We start from the raw sequence: 10,970 nt of genomic DNA on the forward strand, positions 1-10,970 counted from the left end.
TTATCGTTTAAGAAAAGCAGAAGTTAAATTCTCATACCTGTCCCGAGAGCGAGGGGGAGGCCACATTCCAGCATCTGCTGCCTTGCTGGCCCCCAGAGGACCCGAGAGAAGCCAGGGAGCAGGCTCTCAGAGGAACAGGGCAGGGCCACGGAGTGCACGGAAGGGCGCCACACGAGGCCCCCACGCACGGCCCTGGAACAGTGGCTGCCATCCAGAGCCCAGCTGGGGCCCGTGGCGCCTGCTACTGTGGCACAGCTTAGCTTTGCTAAGGCCCAGGTCTCAAGGGGCAGAGGGGTGGCCACAGAGCAAAGGTTTCTGTGCCCACCCCATGCCTCACAACACATCCAGGCCTTGGCCTGTTCCACCTGCACGGCCCTGTACCGGCGTAATATCATGCCACGCCCTGCGTGTGCCTTGGGCCAGGCCCTAACATTCAATCCCGATCTGTACCAGGTTCCTATCAGATGGACATCACTGTCCCCATTTCTCAGGTGAGAAAACTGAGCCTGCAGAAAGCAGGTGTTGATTTATCCTGCCCAACATTGATCCCTACTCCTCCTGATTTCTTTCGGGGCAGCTGCCTCCTCTGCCCTCGGACGGACCGGCTGGGGTCCACCTCCGCTAGCCAAAGGCTGAGTTTAGGGTCCAGCTCAGCTCGTCAAATATTCAGTCACAATCCCTGGACTTTTCTGTCTGAAGTTTGGAGGTGAAGGCACTCAAAATGGCTGGGGCCGGTGCCATGGCTCACTAGGCTAATCCTCCGCCTGAGGTACCAGCACCCCTGGTTCTAGTCCCAGTCGGAGCGCTGGATTCTGTCCCGGTTGCCCCTCTTCCAGGCCAGCTCTCTGCTGTGGCCCGGGAGGGCAGTGGAGGATGGCCCAAGTGCTTGGGCCCTGTACCCCATGGGAGACCAGGAGGGAGCACCTGCCTCCTGGCTTCGGATCAGCACAGCGCACCGGCTGTAGTGGCCATTAGGGGAGTGAACCAACAGAAGGAAGACCTTTCTCTCTGTCTCTCTCTCACTGTCTAACTCTGCCTGTTGAAAAAAAAAAAAAAAGGCTGGAAATGGCCCCCAGGAGGAGGGCAGCGAGGTCTGGGGAGGGGAGAGACCCTCTGGCACGCTCCTGCTGCCGGATTCCTCCCCTGCCGCACCCCCACCCCAAGCAGCTTGTGGAGTCTGGCCCTTCACATTCTTCTCAGTCCTGAGGTCTCTGAGGCCTGCTCCCCCCCTCCCACACAAGTGAGCCAATTGCTGTCGCTTGCGACCCCCAAACTCTGACTCCCCCAGGGTTACCCTGGGGGCAGTAGCAGAGGGTCCCACCACAGGAGGCTCTCAGGCCAGTGCTCTTCCCACCATGCCACGGGGCTGGCCTCAGGCCGGCCCTGCCCTGGGGAGAGCCCTCTGGGGGGTGGGGGCAGCATCAGCAAGGGCCCAGCTGTGGTGGAGCCAGCATGGAGGCCGATGTGCAGGAGCAGAGCTTTGGGGGCGCCGATGGGGCGGACGCCAGAGGCCCTGTGTGGCCTTGCACCCTCTTTATTTTTTTCAATGTGAAAAACTGTTTACATTTTTGCAAGTAAAGCATACAGCTTTAATGATTGCAATCATTATGTGCCGTTCGTATGACACAGGACGTAAAATCAACTTTACAGGTCACACGTTGCATCCATGTGAAGAAGTGACAGGTGCATGACAGGTGCTCCCACGTCAACAAGCCCCCAGGCCTGGCTAGGAAAACTGACCTGTGGGCACCACGAACTCCACTTGGCATCTGACCTCATATGGAAATCTGTCCAAGTCACCTTAGACACCGAGCTAGCCCAGTAGTTTGCAACAGTGTGTGTACATGAGGGCGGCACTGGGTGTAGCAGGAGCATCCCAGTTGGCGCCGGTTCGAGTCCCGACTGCTCCACTTCCCATCCAGCTCCCTGCTAACCTGGGAAAGCAGCAGATGATGATCCAAGTCCTTGGGCTCCTGCACCCACATGGGAGACCCAGAAGAAGCTCCTGGCTCCTGGCTTTAGACTGGCTCATCTCTGACCGTTGTGGCCATTTGGGGAGTGAACCAGTGGATGAAAGACCTCTCTCTCTCTCTCTCTCTCTCTCTCTCTGTGTGTGTAATTCTGCTTTTCAAATAAATTTAAAAAGAAAAAAGAGTCCGTGTACGCAACTGGCCAAGCACACACACACCCCAGATTTTGTGCCGGCTGGGGTGTATTTTAAGGAAAACAGAACTGGGGCAGTAACTTGCAGCGTGCCAGGCACCTTCGTGGAAGCCGTGGCTTTAAGTACGCAGGGTGGAAAGCCGAGTGAGTCAGAGCTTTAGGACATGAAATAAAAGAAGTCTGAGAAGCTGAAATACACATTTCATGGAATTGGAAAAATGCGTATGGGACAGAAAGGTAGGAGTGTGGGTTTTCTGAACGTCACACATTGAGGAGCTCAAAACCAGATGCTGCACACCTCCCTTGCCACGCGTGGGTCAGGGCAAAAGCGAGGTGGGGCCCTGGCCAGGCTGAGCGGCGCTTCGTCTCTGGACCCCTCGCACTGTCTATAACCCAAGTCTCTTCTGGCCGCAGTTCATCCCAGCCCCTGACAAAGGTGCCACATGGAGCCATGACGTTCTGTGAGGGGCCGACTCCCCCACGCCTTTCAGGGGTCCCCTGCCTCCACCCCTAGCTAGTGGAGTAACCTTGTCCTTGGGCTGTAGTGGACTAGATGGGGGTTATGGTAAGAGAGCAGGCTGCCGGCTTGCCAAGTTCAGGTTCATGTTCTTACCCTTTTTGCTTAATTCACTTACTCTGTGACCTGGGACAATTAGAATGTGTCTCGCTTTGTTAATCCACAGAATGGGTTCAACACCACATATCCCATGGATCAGGCTGCTAATGAAACACATTGTGTCCAAGAATTGGTTTCCTGGCCACCCTCCCTGGCAAGTCCGTGAACAGGCTGTGGGCCGGCAGCTCCGGGCGCACCTGCCGACGGGAGAGCAGTTCCTGCCGCCGACCCACTCCACAGCAGCCCTTTTCCTTGCCCGTGTCCTCCTGGGGAATCTTAAAAATTCTAGTAACGTGCTGAGCCTCGCCTGCAGTGCCGGCATCCCATGTGGGCGCCAGTTCAAGTCCCGGCTGCTCCACTTCCAACGCAGCTCTCTGCTGTGGCCTGGGAAAGCAGTAGAAGATGGCCCAAGTCCTTGGGCCCCTGCACCCACATGGGAGACCCGGAAGAAGCTCCTGGCTCCTGGCTTTGGATCGGCGCAGCTCCGGTCATTGCAACCATTTGGAGAGTGAACCAACCGACAGAAAACCTTTCTGTCTCTCCCTCTCATTGTCTGTAACTCTACCTCTCAAATAAATAAATAAAATATTTTTAAAAAGATTGTGCATAGCTCACCTTCTCAGATCCTCTGCCGCCATCGGCAGCCACGTGACCCAGTTTTGACCAATGAGAGGAGAGAAACGTGGCCCCTGGAGGCTTCTGGGAAATACTTGTCTCCGTGGAAAGGCTGCGGGCTGGGAGTGAAGCCCCTTCTTCCTGCCTGTGGATGTTGTGTGAAAACACCTCGCGCAGAGCCAGGGCCGGGGAGGGCCGTCCACGGCGCCCTGCCCTCCGCAGGGTCCATGCTCCGCCCTCTGTGTCTTACGTTCTCAGTAATTTTCTCTCTGAATTTGTGTCTTACAGTGAAGTCGGCCACTTGTGTGGGGTGGTCTTGGCTGCCTGCCCCCCACCTCCTAGCCCTCCAGGGCCTCCCCATCTCCCCCTGCCCCTGCCTCTGCCCCCTGAGCACTGTCAGCCTCCAGCCTGGCTGGGACTTGGCGCTAACGAGGGTGGGGCATGGGGCAAGCAGCCCACCTGGAGCTGCGGGCTCTATGGGCCATGCAGCGGGTGACTTCAGGGAGAGAAGCCCCGATACCTGCTGGGCCCGAGTGCGGGTTGGGACAGAGTTTCTGGCCTGTGGGGAGAGGAGGAGGACTTTCCATCCTGGCCCAGGCACAGCGGGTCAGCCCAGGGGCCGGCAGGAGGCGGCAAGGGGCTGGCAGCCAGCACACCCCGTCACAGGGTGGGCGCCCGGGCCCCTGTGTGCTCTCCTGCGGAAGCAATGGCACAAACTCGCAAAATGCCACGGCAGGTCAAGGCAGAAACTGTGGAACGGAGGAGAGAGATCTCTCGTGTCCTTTTGTCCGCTTTCTAAACCTGGAGCTGTGTGTTTGCCAGGCCCGGGGCCCACAGGCCCAAGGGAGAATGGCAGCAAGGAGCTCTGTCTTTCAGGGAACAGAAGGAGATGGTGTCCTGGGTCTGTAGAGCGGTTAAACCAACTCTGCCGGGGGCCTCCTGCAGATCCGCTGCTGGCCAAGGTGTTGTGATGGCCACGGTTGAAGGCACTGTCAACTGCACACAAATTCCTTGCAGCCCAAGGCCCCCCGGCACAAAGCCACACTGTGTCTTGTTCACTGGGTGCACCCCCGTGCCAGCAGCGGGAGGGGGCCTCTCGGGGAGGGCCCGTCTCCAGTGGTGCTGAGCCACGGGCAGCAGCCATAATTGCCAGGCTCATGTCCCACACCATCTCGTACGGTTCTGATGTCAGCCCCGTTTTCTTTGCCTTCCGCAAGTAGGATGTGAGGCTCGGGCCACCAGCTCCTAGGTGTCAGAGCCAGGGTTAGAGCCACAATGTTATTCAAGTTCTTGGAGGGATTTCTACCCCCCCTTCCTGCCCCCGACACGCTCCTTCCTGTGTCCCTGGCATCAGCTGGGACTCTCATCCGCCCCCTGTGCTGTCCTGGCGTTCGCTGCACATCTGCCTCCTGCCTCCGACCCTCTGCCTCCAGGCACCGCGGGGACAAAGCAGGGAGCAGGCTTCAGAGGCCTGCAGCAGAGCCCTGGAGCTTGGCCCAGGTGCTGCTTCCTGCTGCTGTCCCCTGCCGTCACCCTCGCCCTCGCCAGGTGAATCCTCCTGGGGGACACTGCTCACACCCGTGCCCTCGGAGGGTGGCGCTCTGTGCCCGCCTCTCCAGCACGCCGCTGTGAGAGATCAAGCCTGTGCCGGGCTCACTCTCCCTCCATGGGCACTGCTCCGAGCCCCCACTTTCTGTGTTGTCTGAGAACGCTCCCAGCATGCCCTCTGCTTGTCTCTGCACCGGAGTCCAAGTCAGGGAGGTGTGGCCCCTCGGAATTCTGGGCCTGCACCAGCCCTGCCTGGCCGGCTCTCCCACCCTCTGTCGGCGACGCACCTCTGCAGCGGTGGGGGACGCTGGGCAGCCCCCCATGGTAATAGCCATAACTGCAGCCAATTTTCCATAATTGGTGGCATTTGCCAGGGAATTCCTGCCTGTCGCAGCCGCTCCTCGGTGCTGCCTTTGATCTCTACCAGTCTCCAGGAGGCACAAAATACCGTTGTCATCTTCAATTACGCCAAGGGACACAGTGGCCTTGACCCTGCCACTAGACATCCCCAGCCTACAAGAGGCAGCAACAGCCATGGAGCATGGCTGGGCCACGGGCAAGGGGAGGCCCCTGGCTCCTTCCTGGGGGCTGGGGCTTCCTATGCCTCAGAGCTGAGGGCTAGGGAAAGCACGCACGTGCGGGCAGATACTAATGCCCAGAGGTTGCCAGGCCCCTGTGCTCAGCACATCTCTTCCCTAGCCCGTCCAGCAACTCCTCTGCAGGATAGACTGTGTCCATTTTATGGAGCAAGAAACTGAGGCTCAGGAGAAAGCCCCAGCCAGTGGACAGCGGGCAGAGGCGGGACCCAGGCTTGCCTGACATACGCAGAGTCTCTCCCACTGCCCATTGCCCTGGCTCTGCAGGGCAGGTATGAGCCCCACCCTTCCCTGCAGGCTCCTTGTGGACAGAACTGGACTGCTTCCTAGTCCCTGTGAGTGCGGAGCTGGGGACTGTGTCAGATTCCGCCTTCTATTGTCGAGTTCAGGGGTCAGCTCTTGGTCCTCTTCTTTTTCTGTGACCCTCCCGGGCGATCCGGTCACCCGTTATCCACACACAGTCTCCTGGACGTCTCACAGGAGTCTCAGACTCAACATATCCCGGGCCCTCCAACCCAGCTCCCACACTCCTCCACCGTGCACCTCGTCCGCCTGTCTCCGTGTTTGGGTGCTCTGCCCTCACGGTTACTCCGGCCCCACACCTTGGGGTCATGCTCGTCTCTATTTCTTTGATGTTCCACCTGCAACCCACTGGGGCATCCTGTTAGTCCACAGCCCCAGGCTTTCTCCCACCTGCCCCCAGCACCTGTGCCGCGGGGGTGATGGTGTCAGCCTCCCCCACCTGCCCGGCTCCCCTGCTGCACGGAGGCCCGGCCGAGCAGCCAGTGGGCCCTGCACGGAGGCCCAGCCGAGCAGCCAGCGGGCCCCGCTAACAATGCGGTGCTGCGGCTTTTCTGCTCCAACCTCCATCGGCTCCTCCACCATCTCTCCACGGGGAGAGTCCCTGAGGTCACGGACATGGCGTCTGTCCTCTGTGAAGGGGACTGCTGTGGTCAGTGGGATGATACAGGCCCACAGCACGGCCATGCAGGCACTGGGCAGGGGAATTCGTCGAATTAGGGGGTGAGGAAGGCTGCCAGAAGGAGGTGTCATTGACATTAAGCTTTGGCGCCTGAGTCCGTTGCGGTGTCTCGAGTCGTGCCGTAGCAGTGCCCGTGTCCCCGCGTGCTGGCAGGGGTGTCGCTGGCAGGGTGATCATGGGGGCCGACCCCACCAGAGACCCCAGGCCAGGGGTGAAGCACGTCCACACTCGCACACCCAGCAGGTTGCACTGTTAATAGGACACAGCCTGGAACTCGGCCCCTGGTTGCCCAACGCGGGGACGCTTCTGTCCCAGAGGTCCCGGAGCAGCTGTGCAGACGGGGAGGCAGGGGCGGCAGCACAGGGGCAGTTACTGGCAGAACCACGAGCCCCACACCCACTTCTTCCTCCTGCGCCGGCACAGGAGCCAAAGGTGCAGCGCGCGTCTGGTATTGGTCTGAACTAAGGGCGGGCCCGTCTGGCCACTCAACGCCCAGGCCAGTGGAGTTCAACTCCACCCTGTCCCCACTTCCTGGGCCCAGGTCGCCTGCGCCAGGCGCAGTGACCTCATTCCTTCCTCACACAGTGCTGCCCGGAGGGCTCTGTCATCCCGGCTTTCCCCACTCGGAGCGGGAGCCGCAGCCAGCTAGGAACAGGGCCCTAGTGCTGCTGGCAGCCCCTCCCCCAGGGCCCAGGCTGGGAGAGGAGCGGAGCCCAGGGCGTTTCTGCCCTGAGCTGCCAGGCACCTGTCCCTCAGCGCTCACCTGAGCCCCTCGTGCCCCGGGCTGGGGACCTGCCCCTCCCCCACCGCGCTCCTGGCTGGGTAGCTCTGGGCACAAGCCCAGAGAGACCTTTGTCCTGCCGTCTGGAAAGTTACCCGACAAGAAACGAAACTTTCTGCAAGTCTCTTGTCCTCTTGCCAGAGGCTGCTTGCGCCTAACCGTGCCCACGGCTGGGCAGCTTCCTCGTGGGGGGCCGAGGGGAATTCTCCCCCTCTCTTCCGTCTATGTCGGCTCCCTGCCAGTTCTGCCTACCTTGTTAATAGCTATGTTCCTTTATAGCCATGCGACACCTGCTTTTACAGGGGTTTCTCTTCCTCCTTCCTTTAAGCATTCCAAGAAGAGGCTGGGATGTGAAGCCGCAAGGCCAAGGCTGTCCACCCACCCACCTGGGACCTAGAAAACTTCACAGGTGGCAGGTCAGGTTCAAGGTGACGCTTCCGCAGACCCGACGTCCAGACCCAGAAACGCACGGGAGAATCAGTGTGCTGGCCCTGTGGCTCCCTCCGTCTCCAGGAGCTGCCCCCAGCCCTGGGCGCACAGGGACTGGCGTTGGCATGGGAGGGACGGGGTACAGGTCACAGCTCTGCCAGTTTCCTGGCACAGCTCCTTACCCGTCCTCGGTAAGCACTGGTGACAATGGTGTCTACCAGGTAAGGTCTCGGGCGGACCGGTGCCGTAAGACCCACAAAGGGCCCACTTAACACAGACAGGGACACACACGGTTGTCACTCTGCCCGTCTGTGGGCTGTGTTCAGACTCCAGTAAGAAAGGACATGTGGGTGGTGCCAGGTCTGCTCTGTTTCCTGCCTGGGGCATTTGCCCTTGCGGGAGCCCTGGAGAGGGGACCAGGAAGGGATACAGAGAACAGAAGCCTTCGTGGAGGTGCACAGAGCTCACAGTTGTCACCAGGATGGCGCTGTCTTCCCAGGGGCTGGCGGGGCGGCCGTGGACTCCGCACGTTCCTTTCTGCTTTTTTTTTTTTTTCTTTCCACAGCTGAATGGCTGCTCTCTCTGTGCTTCTCTGCCGGCCTCGCCTTGGTAAGTTGGGGAAAAGGAGTTGTTCTCTCCTTGTGCTGCAAACGTGCGGGTGGGGATGAGGGAGATGATGGAGAGCCTTCTTCACTCAGCAGATTCTGAATGAGTAGAAGCTGGGGTTTGAATGCGGCCCCCAGAAGCTCCCGTGTTGGGAACGTGATCCCCAAATTCCTCTACCAGTAATATCTGGAGGTGAGACCTTCGCAAGTAAGAGCATCAGTGGCTTCATGAGAAGAGAAGAGACCCGAGCTGCAGGCGCTGCGCTGACTGCCCGGGGGGTGCCCTCCCACGTGTGATGGTGCAGCAAGGCCCTCGCCCACCACCTGCCCCTGGGCTTCCCCGCCTCCCGACCCGTGAGCCAATCAACTTCTGTTCTTTACAAATTACCTGCTCTCAGGTATGTTTTTAAAAGACGTATGTATGCATTTGAAAGGCAGAGAGACAGAGAGGGAGAGACAGAAAGAGAGACCTCCCATCCGCCGGTTCACTCCCCAGATGCCAGCAACAGCCAGGCCAGGAGCCAGGAATTCCATCTGAGTCTCCCACGTGGGCACAGGGGCCTAAGCACTTGGGCCAACATTTGCTGCTTTCCCAGGCACATTAGCAGGGAGCTGGGTTGGAAGCGAAGCAGCTGGGAGTCAAGCCAGTGCTCCAACATGGGATGCGGGTGCCGCGGGCAGCAGCGTAGCCCCCGGTGCCCCGCCGGCCCTCGGGTGTTTTGTTGTAGCGACGGAACACGGACTGTGACACCTGCTGGCGAGCAGCAGCCGCCGTGTGCGGTGCGGAGGTAAGGGAGGGTCACGAGGAAGCCCCTGCCCTGACGGGGCTGCAGCAGCTCGCGGAAGCTGAGTAAGCACACAGTTCCAAGTGCAGCAGCAGGAAATGCGACCAAGCAGTGTGGGGGAGGGGCAGCACAGCAGATCAGGCCGCGGGGAAAAGGCATGGCTACCAGGAGCAAGCCGGCCTCACGCATCCTCTGGCTTCCCGCCTGGCCCCGGGGTCGCTCTCCCGCAGGTGCCAGGCCACTGTGCTGTCTGCCAAGCATCGGAGCCAAGCAGAAGCCGCGGCCGTGGTCTTGAATGTCCAGAGCTGTGAGCTGCCAAGCCTCTTTTCCTCTTTCACACACACACACACACACACACGTATACATGCATACACACATACATACACACATACACACATAAACCTGTACATATGCACACATCCATGCACACACACACATACACAAGCATACACACACATGCATATACATGCACATGGACACACACACCTTCCTCCCCTCTGTGGTTTACTTTGATGGAGTTCTTAGTCTTACTGTAACTCAATTTATTTTTCAAAGATTATTTATTTGAAAGGCAGAGTTACACAGAGAGAGAGAGAGAGAGAGAGAGAGAGAGAGAAACAGAGAGAGACAAGAGAAAGAAAGAGAGGTCTTCCATCACTGGTCCACACCTCAAATGGCTGTAACAGCCACAGTTGAGCCCAACTGAAGTCAGGAGCCTGGAGCTCTATCTGGGTCTCCCAGGTGGGTGGCAGGAGCCCAAGCACTTGGTCCATCCTCCACTGCTTTCCTAGACACGTTAGCAGGGAGCTGGATCAGACGTGGAGCAGCCGGTATCTAAGTGGAATTGAACCCAGTACCCTGCTGTGAGACACTGCTAGGCATCGTAAATGCCCACCTGCAATCCAAAGACCAGTCGTCTTCTTCACGCTCAGTGCCTTCTGTTTTCAGTTATACAATCTTTACCTACACAAGGTCATAAAGATACTCTCCTGTGTTTTCTTCTAGAAGTTTTATTGTTTTATTTCCGGCGTTTAAGGACTTGCGTAGAGAATGTTTAGTGAACTCATGCAAATCAGTGGGAAAAAGACAGGGGAGGTGAGAGGAGGAGGAACGGATGGAAAGTGGAGCAGCTCCGCCAAGGGGGGAGACGCGGTCTCCACATCAGTGCCGAGCGGGCTGACCACAGCCGGTGCCAATGGATCACGGACTCCGGAACAGCCAAGGAAAACGCTTCAGTGTCTCAGCACAGAGAGGGAGAGCGAATACGGGGTGGAAGCTAACCATTGCACACGCTCTGTGCGTCCTCGCAAGATCACCCTGCATCCCGGACATTCTCATTTGTCAGCTATAAATAACCGCAGCAGAAATGCTTCTGAAAAGATCCACAAACTAGGGTTTGCGTGAGTGAGTTGTTAAGAAGGATTTAAGCAGAGCTGCCCACCACTGCTCATCAAAGACAAGCAGATGCGTGCTATGGGCGCCCCGACTGCACATCCGCCAGCTAGGTGAAAAGGAAGCAAAGCAGGGGCCAGCGCTGCGGCACAGGTGGTTAAAGCCCTGGCCTGAAGTGCCGGCATCCCATATGGGCGCCGGTTCTAGTCCCGGCTGTTCCTCTTCCAATCCAGCTCTCTCCCATGGCCTGGGAAAGCAGTGGAGGATGGCCCAAGTGCTTGGGCCCCTGCACCCATGGGAAGACCCAGAGGAAGCTCCTGGCTCCTGGCTTTGGATCAGCACAGCTCTGGCTATTGCGGCCATCTGGGAGTGAACCAGCAGATGGAAGACCTCTCTCTCTGTCTCTACGTCTCTCTGTAACTCTTTCAAATAAAATAAATCTTTAACAACAACAAAAA

Source organism: Oryctolagus cuniculus, chromosome 20 (genome assembly GCF_964237555.1).
Source record: "Oryctolagus cuniculus chromosome 20, mOryCun1.1, whole genome shotgun sequence".
Classification (NCBI taxonomy): domain Eukaryota; kingdom Metazoa; phylum Chordata; class Mammalia; order Lagomorpha; family Leporidae; genus Oryctolagus; species Oryctolagus cuniculus.